Here is a 16,177-nt window from a genome sequence, read left to right as displayed (position 1 = left end):
AGCTCAGGTTGATCTCCCAGTCAGCTACTTGCTCCCCCTTAGGCTCCAGGGCATCCCCTCAAGGAGTGCCTCCTCCTGGACCATGGGAACAGTGGGGTACAATTTCCCCATCCGCCCCTGCCTCTTCTCTTCACGGCAGGCACATGGGCCACTTTTTCAGGCTCCAGGTCCTCTTGAACACCTTTACTGCCTGCATAAACTGAGTGGTCACACAAGCCTACACAGGCAGACCCAACATCTTCAAATGCACCTGGCGCACCACCTCCTTCATGGGGAAAGTCTTCAGGTCATTCACCAGCAGACAGCCTAAAGGCATGGACGGACTTACAACGACCTTAAAGGAACCTGAAACCCCCCTCAAAGGGAACTAGCGCCAACTTGCAGAGGTGCACAAAGTTGTCTACTGCAACTACAGGGTGAAGTACATTGGGAAATTAGCAAAATCAAAGGGGATGATGGACGGAGTGTTGAACATTGCAAGCACTTACCTCCAGCCACCTGATCTGGGTTGAATTCATCATCATTCTTTAGCTCACTCCGCCACCCCAGTTCAGACATGGCCATATGCAAATCAGTCTGACCCTGTGCCTCATGTGAACAGTCCTGCCCAAATTGCCAAGCCATGTCTTCCCTGGACCGGAAACAAGCCTCCTCGTACCGGTTTCGAGTTCATAACCCTCATCAGCCAGGCAATCTTGAATCCAGAGGCCAAGTGAGCAAGGGAGCCAAGTCTGGGCATACCCGCTCTCAGTAACCCAATGATGACACCACAAATGTACTCCACACGAGTTTCATAACAAAGAAAGTATATGTTTATATAAAAAGATATACAATGAGACCACACGATAAAAATCCAACATATGCGTATTCATAACATTTCACCTGCCCGGTTATTAGGCCAGCAAGCCCTTGTAGGGTCTTGCAGTATTAATGAGCATTTCTAGATGCTCCAATGCAGTCCTAATGCAATGCTATGTAGTTTGTAATGCAAGAATCAGGCACTTCGCAATGTAAAACTAATGCAGTTCATTACGCAACAATTAGGCAGTTTCTAATGCCAAAATAATATAATTCGTAGTGCAACAATCAGGTAGGCCTGTGTTCTCTCTTTAAGGCTACTGGTGTGGGTGGCACAATTAGTGCTGCAGGCCCACTAGTAGCATTTCAATTACCAGCCCTGGCACACATAGTGTACTTTACTAGGGACTTTACTAGTAAGGCCAATCATGGACAACCAATTACCCTTACACTTTACACTTTACACTGGGAGCACTTGTACTTTGACACTTATCAGCAGTGGCAAAGTGCCCAAAGCATCTTAAGTAGAGGAAGTAGAGGCAAAAAGGCAGGGGTAATCACGCCAAGAAATGCCAGGTCTAACAGAGGGTATATATTTACAGTTGTTATAATTATACATCTCCACAGTTCCACCGGAAAGGAAGAAAATACTGCTATAACTACTCATCATCTGGTAGTGATGAATGGTCTAGTGACTCTACCTCGAGCAATAATGGCGGTACATAACAGAAAGGCCCCCATAGAAGAGGCAGGGGAGATGGAAAGGCCAATATCCAGGACCCCCCCAACAACAATGATGGCCTCCCACATCATGGAATGGGCACGCCTGGCCATGAATGAAAATGTCTTCAGTTTTTAGGATAACATGTACTTCCAAACGTCAGGTACTTTGATGTGCAGTACTTTTCTACATTTCTCATTCCTCCCCATTCTGTCACCCTCTTGACTGTCCTGATCTTAGCGCTGGGATGCTTACGGGTTACTATGCGCTTTACAAAACCCTAATAATAATAATAATAATACTTTTGCCCTGAACCTAGCAAACCTCTTTATGCAATCCTTCAAAACTGAATACGTTTAGTCACCAAACAATCCCTTCTGACCCCACATGAATTTGTGAAAACGCTATATAGGTGATATTTTGGTCATCTGGCATGTAGAAGTTGAGACCATCTTTGACTCAACACCCAGAATTGTTTAGTGAGGTCTACCCTAGAATTCAGTAAAGTGAGACTTCCTTTCCTAGACATTCTGATTTTTCCATCAGGAGAAGGCCTAAAAACAGAATTGTGCAAAAAACCTATGGCCCGCAATGCCCTGTTACCTTACACCAGTTATAACCCAAAATCTCTGAGGGACAACCTCCTGTTCGGACAGTTCCTGTGTCTCTGAAGGAACTACTCCACCATTGAGAAATACAAATAACACACAGAGACCCTGTCTTTGCACATATGCAAATGAAAATACCCAGTCTACTTGGTTTGTGGGGCAGCAAAGAGGCAACAATAAAGATGCCTTATTAGAGATTGCCCCACCTAAGAAATGAAAGTAAAGATTGACCAGTGTCAATACGTTCTGCACCTTCTCTAACCAGATCAAAAACATGAATCTGCAAGAACTGGCAAAAGTCTGAATACAGGTGAAACACCGATCGAACTTCCATTGTTTGCCTATAAGCGGAACAGCAACCTGAGGGGCAAACTGATGCTTACTAGACCACAAAACACCAGAACATCAAAGCAAGATACCCTATGGGGGCTCCCAACAGTTAAGGATTGCTGTCTGTGTGGCTCTTGTAGGTTATGCACTCAAACCTCCCAGCCACATTAAAGTGATTGATATCAGCACTAAAAGACTAAAAGAGTTGAGACAACACACAAATTGCAACAGTGACAAACATATCTACCTCATAATGTCTGTTCCAACTAAGATATGTGGGTATGACAACTCACAAAGTTAAGAACCGAATTATGGAACACAAGAGTAACATACGCTGTAAAAAAACAGGCAACAAAACTGAACAATCATTTTCTGGAGAAGGGGCATATGGCAGAGAAATTAAAGTGGCTAGTATTAGACTAACCGCATCGAGATAGGTGTCTCAGGGAGGCCGGATGCTCTTAATTTTTGACGGGCTGTTCTGATGCCTTGATAAATAGCCTCCAGTGTATTCCATATTATCCATCTAATGTAGAATATACACTTACACTCGAACCTGCTCTATTTGTAGTCTCCAAGAGATAAAAACATTGATATGACCACCTGAGAGACTGAGACTCTATTGCTGGAGAAACAATTGATCATGTCCTTTTTCATGGCTACGCTAAGCAGGTTAGTGAGACAAAAACACCACTCACCTTTTACATCAAGGAATCTACAAGAAGGGACCACTTGTCTGTCCATATTCTCGATTGTCTAATAACTATACAACTATTGTTAGACACTATTTTTTGGAATTACATGAGACCTCATTATTGAGACAGCATTTTCCACACTTTATGCCGCACCGATGATGGCAATGAAATTCTAGTCACTGTAGCAACTATAGCAAATACCACACATAGCACTTGACCACCAGGGACTACATATCTCATGATCAGCATCACCTCGCTGACAGCACAGTGATGTCAGGTAGACTGCGACCATGGTGTACAGCCATCCATAGTCGCTTTAGTTCTGCAAATAAGACATGACGAATACCTTGTTTCCTCCCACTTGCAGTTCGAAGCACCTAGAACACTGACTTCTAGGTAAGGCAGACCCATACACTTCTTTCTTATAGCATCCGGCTAACCCTATGGTACCAGTCTAAGCATCTTTCATGAGATGCCCCCAAGCAAGGTGCCTTATGGGACCAACTCAGCCCTACATATACAATGGCCTTGGATTTTAGTACATTGGGCTACCGTTCAAGATGGAGTGTTTAGCTCTTGCCCACCAAGCCCTGAGGGAGCCATGAGTGTTTGATATGTTTAATCTGTTTAAGATGTTTGAGATACACACCATGAATATAGACACATCGCCCACCGATTTTAGAAATGTCAGGATACCATTGAAGATTGAGCATTCAAGTCTAGCCTAAGGTGACCCAAAGGTGCCTCAACTGTTTTATTGCTTTTCTGATGGATATACACCATCTTTGGCTTGAGCACATGATTCAGCAACCAGTTTAGAACATGCACGTCAAATACAGGAACGCAGATGAAAGAACCAGGGTTATTGGAACACCATTATATTTATACGGATATAGTCTTCATTAGCTGGTCCACCCACCCATGACTCAGCCATGACTTGAAACCCCTGGCCATATACATCTGAGATGCCTAACCAGAGTTGTTGACAAGACCAGATGAGAATATCAATTCACTTCTCATATATCTTTCCGAGTGGTGACCCTCCTGAGCTGCATTCCAGGCTGAGGTGAGGTCTATTCCCCACAATTTAAGGGTAAGTTACAATGAGCACGTTTTTACTTTACCTATGACTAGTAGAGAAACCAGTGACTACCACTAATCATGTTGTGAATTATCTGACCTGTATCCCTAATAGTATGCTATATTGCTGTCATTGTAGATTGAGATGTAGCTTCCGGAAAAGAATATGCTAATGAGTTTTTTTCTTTATACACACTGAAAGGTACCACCAGTGAATCCCTCCACAAAAACAATTAAGTCAGATTAAGGATCACTGGTTTTGTATATTTGCTTTGTTGTATTCAGAATTGTTTGGAACTTCTGTTATTATTTGTGCCACGTTACATTACTTTATCATTAAATTGCCAAATACATAAACTGTTGAGCAGCAGTACAAGTTGGTCCTGAAGAAAGTCACAACGGATGTATGACGTTACAACGCATACTTTTACTCCGCATACCATTACAACGCGGTATTTACAACGAATACCGTTACAACGCATAGCGCTTTGGGGTGCTGGATAGTGGTAAGTATAATTTACTATTCTAACTCCAGTCCCCGTGGACCCTAGGGAAGGTGTTGGATAGTAAATTAAACTTACCTCTTATCCTAGAGCGCCCCCCAGCGCAATGCGTTGTAATGTCATGCGTTGTAATGCCCGCGTTGTAATGGTAGTGCGGAGTAAAAGTTGCGTCGTAACGGGTGTATACCGTCACAACACCTCTACTGAGGGACATTAGGCTGGAGCATGTTGACTACCTGCGTCACTAACTGCAGGTATATGTATATTGGGGAGAGGATGTAGCCTCATGGCTAGAGCAGTGGCAGTCAAAGCTGGGGAACCGGGTTTGAGTCTCGGCAATGACGCTCAACATCCTGTGATTCTGGGCAAATCACTTAATCTCCCCGTACCTAACAAAAATGAATGTATCCTTCTGTAATGAAACTGGTGCTATATAAAGTGCTCTGATACCCTATGTCTCGGGTCTAGTTTGCGCTATATAAAACTCTAAAAAATAGATATATATATAACGCGATAAATTGGATTATCAAAATGGGCGTATTTACACGTTCTATAGGAAGTATGATCCTCCCAGAGCAAACCAAGCACCGCAAACATCGCAGGCGACCACCAAACTTGAATGTACCTCGGCATCATCAACCGATATTAGCTCGGTACCCAGTAGTGACTCAGAAGTGGAACAGCGGGCGGTAACAGGGCAGTTGGGGTTTACAAAATGGTTGTTAGCTCAGGAAGTGGAGTGCCTGCGACACGACCGCAAACAATCGCTGCGATCCCATGCCTCAAGCTCCGGAACAACCAAAGGCGCAACATCAGGCGCAAACAACAAAGGCAATGTAGGACAGCAAAACAGAACATCAAATCCAGTGGCAAAAAAGAAAACCTACAAAAGATGGAACCGCCGATGAAACCACAAGTAAGTGACAACATGACTATTGTGAATTTAACCAATATTCAGCTGAGTCCGGGAGAACTGAGAACGTTGTCATTGGGGTTGTCGTTTTGTCCACCAAGTACTTTTAATTATGCGCGGACCAGGATGGATTTATTCAAATTCACAAGAAAGTTAAAACTAAGAAAATTAAACAAGTAAACAAGCATAAAACACGCAAACCACCAGATCTAAATATTGCAGGTGGGACAGAGTTGACAACAATGTCGGTAGGAGAATATGAACTTCAGTGTGACCTGGTGGATCTCCTAAAGGAAGGTGAAATAGAGAACACCCATGAGGAAGATATTTCAATAAGAACTAATGACCCGGGGGATACACCTTTCAAACCTAAGTCTACATTTAACCCAGTGATGGCTCACGACAATATTGATGTATTCGGTGATCTGGTAATAGCAGAACTTAAGAAACTGCATAGAACATCAATGAGTAAAAACAACAGGAATATAAAATACAATGATGCATTTGGGAGCCTGATGAAGAAGTTGCAGAGTAACAACAAGGTTGTTATCAAGCAATCCGACAAGGGAGGAAATATTGTCCTCTGGCCCATGCATATGTACTTGGAGGAAGCGTTGAAACAACTGAACGACAGGCAATGCTACAGCAGGATTGACTGGCAAGCTACGAAAATTGCTTGGGACAGATTCAATACCAAACTGTATTCCTGGAGAGGACAAGGGCTCTTAAGTGGGGATGAATTGAAATTTTTGAAAACGAATCATCCGATAATCCCTGTCTTTTATCTAATTCCAAAAGTCCACAAAGACCGGACCAAGCCACCAGGTAGGCCGATTATATCAGCCAGGGGTGGAACTTTTGAGAATACCTCACGATATATCGATCATTTCCTCCAGGAATTTGTAAAAACCTTGCCATCCTACATAAAAGATACCATGGACTTCTTGGAAAAAATTAAGACAGTTGTATGGGACAGTGAATACTTGTTGATCACACTGGATTTGACCGCGCTATACACAAGTATTAACCATGCTGATGGTATGAGAGCGGTCGCACATTTTTTGAATAAGAGACCGGCATGCATGTTGGAACATAATAACATGATCAAAGAAATGTTGGAAATTTGTTTAAACAATAACTATTTCCTATTTCAGAATAAAATGTTCCATCAAATCAGAGGAGTTGCGATGGGGGCCTGCTTCTCCCCCAGCTACGCATGTTTGCACATGGGGCTGTGGGAGGAGCAGGTCCTAGGGGTCGCGTATGCTGAGGTTGTGACCAACAGGATTGTGTCCTGGTACAGGTTCATAGACGACTTCTTCATAATATGGAGAGGGTCTGTTAGTGAGGCTGAGCAGTTCATTTCAGACATTAATGTCAACAATCTGAATTTGAAACTCACCAGCACGATTAGTAAAAACAAGGTCAGTTTTCTTGATGTGGAAGTCTATGTGGAAGGAGGCAAGATCCAAACTAAGTTACATCGCAAGGAGACCGCGGGCAACACGGTTCTTCATGCATCAAGCCAGCACCCTGGTCATCTCATCCGCAGTATCCCTTACGGGGAGATGCTGCGGATCAGAAGAATTTGTAGCACAGATGAATCGTGCTTGGCAGCACAACTTAACAGCAAGGAAAGGTTTCTGGAAAGGGGCTATTCGGAGGTCTTAGTAGTGAAAGCTATGTTGAGAGCCAATAGAACAAGCGCTCTGCTCACCGCTGAGGGCAAATGTCATGAGAGATCAATTGCGCATGGAAGCGCAGATAGCCAACCAAGATTAATTACTACATATTGCCGCCAATACAAGCAAGTACAAAAGATCATTCGCAAGAATTGGCCAATAGTCAAGGGGGATCCCGTGATTGGCACAACATTAGCTGATTCTCCAGCCATAACTTATAGTCGTGCCAGGTCAATGAGCGATATGCTTGTCAAGAGTAGCCCAGAGGTGGTGAACAAAGATAATTGGCTAATGAAAAGTAAAGGCTTTATCAAGTGCTCTGTTTGCAAGGCATGCACCATGGGGAAAAATAAAACGATGTATATGTCCCCATTTAGTGAGGCCCCAATCCTAATTACCAAGAAGATGACATGCAAGTCAGATTTTGTCATCTATGTGCTTGAATGTATGTGTGGGCTAAGGTACGTTGGTAGCACCAAGCTACAAGTCCATAAGCGCATACTACAGCATATGAGGGCCGTTAATAACAAGGATGAAGCATAGCCTGTGGCAAGGCATGTCAACTCTTGCCACAAAGGGGATCTGGGATGCCTCAGTTATTATGCCATTGACATGGTGCCACCACTCCGCAGGGGAGATAACAGGGAAGAACGCCTGAGATCACTAGAGACGAAATATATTCTTGAACTCAACACCAAGACACCGAATGGCCTTAATGCGAGAGAGGACTTGTATACGTGCCTGTAAACTGAAATATGAAAATGAATTATGCTCGCACTAATGCATGATAGTCCATAGGGCAAATCCTTTATAATATGTCATCAAAACTGAATAGAACTGCCTCTTTCATAAAAATCAATTTTTATTTGTCACTAGGGATAGTTATATTAATTGCACATTTAGATGCACAGGGTGTCACATGACCTTGTGGGCAGTGTAGATGCAGTTATCCACAACAAAATTTTGCCCACTTGGGCTCTCATTACAAGTTCTCCCCTTCTTTGTACTTTAAACCCAGGGAAAAGAGACAGTTAAATTGCGTATTTTTGCACATTTAAAGCGGATTTTGCACACACTTTTATCAATGTATATAAATGAATTCAATGAAATTTGTATTGGGATTCGGTATTTGATAATGATGTGTATATATATAATGAAATATTGGTCCTGATTTTACATTTGATATAGCGTTAAATGAAAAAAGGTATTATTTAATATTTGTTATTGTATTATATATATGTGTATTTATCTATCTATTGCAAAGTTTGCACATTGAATGACTGTCGTATTTAATCTGGGTTGACAAACTGGGGAGCATTACAAGTGACAAAGATGCAATGTATATATTTTAGCAATGTTGCTGAATATGCTTTGTGACGCTTTGCACGTAATTTTGTAGTTTGTGGAGTAGGCAGTAGTCTATTGTTTAGTTCTACAGGCCCAGGGTCAGGTGACCCGTATATGCACTTTAAAATCACGAGTTGTAAATGACCATGTCATGTGATCAAGGGCTTCAGGGCCCGAAACGCGTCATGGCGGACGAGAAGTTGCACTAATAATAAAAATCAGCAAATTTACCTGATTGGGTCCAGTTCGTTCTTGATATCGAGCAAAACGGTATGCAGACGAAGTTCCTGGCATACATATATATATATGTATATATATATATATATATATATATAAGTAAGTCGTCAACAAGAAAGAGGCTCCTGCTTTTGGAAATGACGAAGAGCAGACCCATGAATCGGTGCTTAATTAAAGTGCTTTATTTTCAGCCAGCCAGCCGCCATAACGCGTTTCGCTTCCACTGAAGCTTGATCACATGGCATGTTGCGTTTGGCAAGGACCAGTATTTAAAGTGCTAGTGCAATTAAGACAGAGCTGAACAGGCAACAACATAGAAGAAATACTTTCTTGTAGCTAGAGATGACCTCCATGTTTTTGAGAGATCAATCGGGCTGATACATAAACATTAAACATTAAATAAATATAAATAAATTATTTAAAATTCATGATTAAATTTAAATTTCATAAAAATCACATGTTAGATTCTTAAAAAAACAGAAACCATATAAAATCTGCATATACAATGTTTGTTCAAATAGTACAGCCCTAAACAGTATAGAATCACTGCCTAATACATGGTATACTGTTTATATATAGCTACTTAAATAGAATTTACAAAAAATACATCAGTCCTGTTAGATGATATTGCCCAAGTGGGCTGAGACCAACTCTGACAGTCTCACAGCTCTGTTGAAAAGCCATTTCCCTGTCTTACTGGTCCCTGGGTCTCAAAGTGTGCAAAATGAATCAACAAAGTGCCTGTGCAAGTGCAAATGTGTGACAATTAAAATAGACCATCAAGGTAACCCCCACCATAAAAACAACCTGAGTTAGACTAAAGACTAAAACTGTCCTAACCTTCTGCAATTTACAGAAATTGATACAATGAGTCATATTTCTACACAGTTATTTACTGTAGCCCCTCAATAAAATCAAGATTGATATTGGATAAAACCTCAGAAAGCAGGCCCCTCAAAGACAAGTGTACAGGTCCTCACTCACATTCAGCCCATTAGAATTTTTACTGGCCAGTTCTAGTATGTACCGTGTTTCGAGAAGACGAAGACTCGCTTCTCTGTCACCACCTCGTTTTAAAGGCCAGACTGTATCAATTACGTAGTACTGGAGATGGACTGGATTAGCTTCGTGAGTTGATTCAAAGTGTCTAGCCACCGGATAGGCTTGATCTTTGCCTATTATTGCCCTTATGTGCTGGAATATCTGTTTGTGGGCGGGCAGCCTAGTGCTTCCCACATACTTCAACCCACAGGGACACTCCAGCACATAAACCGCAAAATCTGTTTTACATGTGAGTCTTTTGGTGATTTCCAGCGGATATTGTTTAAAAGGGAACATGTAACTGACTTTGTTGCATCCATACCGACAGGCCTTACACTGAGTACACTTTTTAAAACCTTTGCTAAGGGCCATCCATGTGCTAGAAATCTGAGGTCCTAAAGGGTTTTTGACTAATGCTTTGGCCATAGACGGACATCTCCTGAAAGTAAGCAACAGTTTGTCTGGAACCCTCTGACCTATGATTGGATCACCTTTAATGAGATTCCAATTTCGATGAAAAATTCTCCTAATGTCAGAGTGTTGCCTACTGTAGGACAAAATCATGCGGGATGGTATACCCCCATCCTGTATGGCATTGGGTTTGTCCTGAGATCTAGATGTTAAGGCTAGATGCTGGGGCATTTGTTGAGTCCGAGTAATGGCAGACTCAGTAGGGTCATTAGAATAGCCCCTGGTCAAAAATCTCAGTCTTCTAGGTTCCTGCGCTGCCGCACAATCAGCCTCCGAACTGCATATCCGTCTAATGCGCAGCATCTCCCCGTAGGGGATGCTGCCAATAAGATGGTGCGGATGATGACTTGCCGCATGCAGGATCATATTGCCTGCTGTAGGTTTTCTGTAAAGTTTAGTGGCTACGGTGTTATTGTCCACATAAACTTGCATGTCCAGAAAACAGATGGAGGTGGCATGAATGTTGGATGTGTATTCTAGATTCAAGCTATTGTCATTGAGTTCCCTGACAAATTCCTTGGCTCCTGCCTCCGTACCTCGCCAGACAAAAAACAAATCGTCTATATAACGGAGGTACAGCATGATGTTCTGCTCCATAGTGCCTCTGAATTGCTGCGATAGGACCTGTTCCTCCCACAATCCCATGTGTAAACATATGTAACTGGGGGAGAAACAGGCCCCCATCGCAACTCCTCTAGTCTGTTGGAAAATCTGGTTATTGAAAAGAAAAAAATGCTGTTCCAATCACATTTTTATCATAGACACTAACATCTTATAATATATGTTTTCCCTGCCAGTGCCCTGTTTTTAATCCTGGCCCTGGGATGTGTTAAAAATTATACATTATGTACCCGGGAGCTAGTCTTAACCACTTCACACCCATTCTCACTTTTTCCTTTGTGCTTCGTCCCTCACCAAACCTTCAGCTCATTAGTGTTGTATTTAGCATAATTCCAATTAGAAACAAAACACCCCTGAGCTCCTCCCTCTCAGTGAGGGGGTGATAGCCCATTCCTGAACTATTCATCATGACGCAAGGAGAATCCCAATGATGAAGCATGCCACCCTTGGTGGTTGAGGGATTTTGTCCTGATCAATAAACATTGCATTTTTTGCTGGGTCACTCGCCTGGACAGTGCTTCTAATTTTCAGACCTAAGGGTTCTTTTTGCCTTGTGACACATGATGGTGTAAAAGAAGCCATGAAGAAAATGGTGCAAAGTGATAAAGAAGTGGCAGATCACCAAATTAAGAAATAGCTGAATCTCAAGTTTAATCTAATGCCAAATGTTGATTATGAATTATACATCTTCAACCACGAATGTCAGAAAATTGGTGAAACCAACAGTACATTTGTGGAGAGACTCAACACACTCATCCGACATTGTGAGAATAATGAATTTATATTGATGAATAAGCTATGCATCTGAGATTTATTGACAGATGCTTGTCAGACTAATTCTGATGACGAATGCTGAGAAAAACTCTTAGTCTGCAGTGAGTGTTAATGGCTGCCAGAGCTGAAGAGCCTGCTGACATGGGGGCTGGAGGTTCCAAGAATTAATCTGTCTTGAGTGCGAAAAGTAAGCAAAACCAAAGACTGAAGGACACAAGCGGCCAGCTTTACCACTTAGTCATGCAACGCAGTAAAGCAGCTGCAAATGTTTTGAGAGCTATGTGAAAAGAGGAGGCGAGTGCCATATTTACTGATATATGGAACTCTCCTCCCCTTTTCCTAGAGCCAGCACTGAAATCAGATGCCATGTGCCACAGAGACACCTTTGTGCTATAGTGCATCTAGCATAGGTTTTGTACTTGAAGGATACTCTTTCAGTACAAAATACTGTGCATAGACTGACTTTAAGTCTTTTACCTATTTGAATGTGTGCTGTAAAATGCAGCACATGAAAAAGTTGGAAATGGAAGGAGGAATTATAGCATTTCTCCTTTGTTGCGCCTACTTCAAAAGGGCCAGTTTTCTGACCCTAAACCCTGTCTACTTTATTTAGTAACTAGGGATCAGCATCAGAAACCTTGGGTGGGAATTGCAATGCTTCACCCATGGTATGCCCCATTGGCGCTGTATGCTGCAAAGCAGTACTGTGCACTGCTTTGCATTACTTTCAAGTTATTTTCAGTGCTGCACAAGTTTAGCACTGTAAAGTGAATTGGAAAATAAGACTTTGCGCCAATTTGCATCACTTTTGTGATGTAAGCACAGCATAAAATCTTATATGTCCCCCCAAAGTGATGTCCACATGTAAAAAGCAGTTGTATTTTAGATGTGGATCTTGTTTCCACACAGGTAAATGTCCTGCTCTTGGACAGATATGTAAAGGCTGTGGGAAGGAGAAGCATTTTCTTATGGGTTGCAAAGCGAAGGAAAAGTAAGTGCATCATGGTGCAAAGACACAATGACTGCTAGAATGCTCCAAAAGCACACCCGCAAGACCAAGCAGCGACATCAGCTAAGACAAATCACACACACACACACACACACACACACACACACACACACACACACATATATATATATATATATATATATATATATATATATATATATATATTCACTGAAAAAACCATAGGTTATAGACCATATATAGTTAGGAATTAGCATTTAGAAAACCTTATTTTACTCACACAAAACCATTGAAATTCCATATATAGTTAGTTGCACTAACTATATATCGCGCATCCGCAATCCACTGCTGATGATGTCACATATTACATCATTCATGACATGGTCAGTGACATCACTGATGACATCACTGATGACATCTCAAATGACATCACTGATGACAACATCCAGTGACTGTATGTTTCTGTAAAGTTAAAATATGTTTTACATATTGAAGAATGAGTAGATGTATAAGTGTCTGAATGAAGGTTTTAGTAGGTGCGTGGTTGACTGTATGAGTGAGTGATTAAATGCGTCCTACTGAATGCATAGGTTAGTGACTAAACTGTGTGAAAGTTTGCATCAGTATGTCTGTTGTTGTGCAAGCTGCTGCATGTGTTGATCAGTAGCTATATGAGTGGCTATATGGGTTATTGATTGGTTGGCCAAGTATTTGTATGGGAGACTGAGTGTGTGTGTGGCTGGTTGGGAGGTGTGTGACTCTGTGCAGATCAATGTGTACTTGTATCAGTGATTGTATAAGAGAGTAAGTATGTGTTAGTATATGTTTGAAAATGTAAGGTGCTCTATGTTTAACTGTATAGATTAGAAAATGGAGGTGTGATTGATTCTTTGCATGACTGACTAGGTGTGTGAGTAACTCCATGGATGAGCAACAGAGTGTAAATGTCTGTATAGGTGTATGAGTGCATATGATAGTGTTGTAAAGATGAGTGATTGTATGTATGAATGATTGTATGGATGAATGAGTGAATGTGTGTGTAGACGTAGGAATCAGTGAGTGCGTATGTAGTAACTAGTATTGGTGTGTCAATGGTTTCAAAAATTATACTCTGTATTTAACACTGGTTGTAACAGAGGTTATATTAAAATGTGAGGAGATGCATTGTATTGTCACATGAATGATATCATCAGTGATGTGGTCATTGATGTCAAATGAGATGTCATCAGTGATGTCATTTGAGATGTCATCAGTGATGTCATCAGTGATGTCACTGACCATGTCATGAATGATGTAATATGTGACATCATCAGCAGTGGATTGCGGATGCGCGATATATAGTTAGTGCAACTAACTATATATGGAATTTCAATGGTTTTGTGTGAGTAAAATAAGGTTTTCTAAATGCTAATTCCTAACTATATATGGTCTATAACCTATGTTTTTTTCAGTGAATTTTCAAGGTTTTGTAAATGCTAATTCCTAACTATATATGGTCTATAACCTATGGTTTTTTCAGTGAATTTCATTGGTTTTTTAACAGCTAATATCTGTAGCTGTAAAATGTATTCTTCTTTAAATCCAAAAATATATTTTATATGTTTATGAAGAAATTGTTTTTTTTAATATTTTTTTTTCTTCGTTCCCGCTTCGCGAATCGGGAAGCTTCCCGTTAGCTGACCTTGATGCCGCGAAATAGACCGCGAGCCGGTAAACGTTTCTTTACCGCAAGTGCCGCGTTAGAAAACAACATCGTGACGCCTCCCGTCCGCATGACGTTTTACGTTGTCGCGTGATACGTCATATGACGTGCTACGTTAGCGAACTGGTACGCGAAGCGAGTCGCAAAGCGCAGGTTTCTGGAAGCAAACCGGGAGGCCCTGCAAAGCGCTTAACGTAAACACAGCAGGTCATGTGACTTGGTAATAACACTTTTCATTGGTTCATTTCACTTTTGGTTTCCTAATGATGTAAGACTAGGTCATATAATCTAAAATGAACACTTTTCATTGGTTGAGAACTCTTGTTTTTCCCAAATGATGAAAATCCCTCCTTCTTTCCTCACTCTGACTTTCATCATTGTGAGAGAAAGACCCTTTGTGATCACTGAGCAATGGCTTCTTTAGTAGCTTCAGCTGGTGCTTCCCCACCACCTCCACCACCTCCAAGGAAGAGTGGACCACCTGCTCAAGTTATAATTCAACAAGAAGAGGAAGAAGAGGAACAGAACGACGAGCACGAAGAGAGGCAGTTTTTGCCTGAGGAGCCCAGGACGTCTCACCGGAAAGAAAACTTAATTTGGCAATTTTTTAAAATTCCCAAAGGTCAGAAAAAAGTAAATGCAAGATACGTAACTTGCCTTATATGTCAAGATAGACTGTCCAGAGGAACCGAGAAAAAATACAGTTTCGGAAACTACACAATGCATCGCCATATGACTAGGTGGCATCCTAACAACTACAGTGCTGCACAGTTTCGGAACGACCTAGATAATCTCCCTATTATGGCCAGAAGATCTGTTGTACCGGAAGTAACGGGACCAGAGGGCAGGGAGATGGTGCCAAATATACAAATGAGATTTGGTGAAGTAAAACACATCTGCGTATTTTGCGATGGATTCATTTGCTACGGAGAAAGAAGCATCACTCTGATCAACAGAGCTATTGACTATCATATGCAAGTTTGTACGAAACGCCCAAAATAATAAATACTTTTTTTTGTTTTGTTGCTCCTGTTGAGCCCTTTACAATGAATCGTTTTCATTGCCCCCTCCAAGAAAAACCCAAAAAAATATAAAACTGTTCAGAAAAATTCAAAAAAAGTAAAAAAATGTTCAGAAAAATAAAAAAAAAAGTTATTTTCAGAACTACCTCCCCGTTATTAAAAAATTGGTACAATATTTGGAACTGTGCCAACCTCTATTTCTCTTAGTTCGCTTCCCAGTTCGCTCGCCGGTACGCGAACCGGAAGCAAACCAAAAACAGTAAGTATAAGGGAAGGAAACAGACACTTATGTTAAAAGAAAGACAGCTATAGGGGAGTAAACTAGAGATACTATTACCCGTAATCCACTGCTGATGATGTCACATATTACATCATTCATGACATGCTCAGTGACATCATCAGCAGAGGATTGCGGGTTTTTTGGCAACGTGCCTTATCCACGGTTTAATAACGCTGCCTTTTGCTTTATATAAGTTTTCAAATTGTATGAAATATATACGAATAGGTCGTTATGAACCTTTAGGTAGTGCTTTTCTTCATGAGGTCTGGTCGCTTCCATACACATACAGATGTTTCAAAGATGATCAAGAAGTTTATCTGAATGGAGAGGAATGCACTGAGACGCCAGATCATTCACTAATGTGTAGGCACATACAGTTACACGA

This window comes from Lissotriton helveticus, chromosome 1_1, assembly GCF_964261635.1.
Source record: "Lissotriton helveticus chromosome 1_1, aLisHel1.1, whole genome shotgun sequence".
Taxonomy (NCBI): domain Eukaryota; kingdom Metazoa; phylum Chordata; class Amphibia; order Caudata; family Salamandridae; genus Lissotriton; species Lissotriton helveticus.
The sequence above is the reverse complement of the archived record's forward strand: the minus strand, read 5'-3'. Positions refer to the sequence as shown.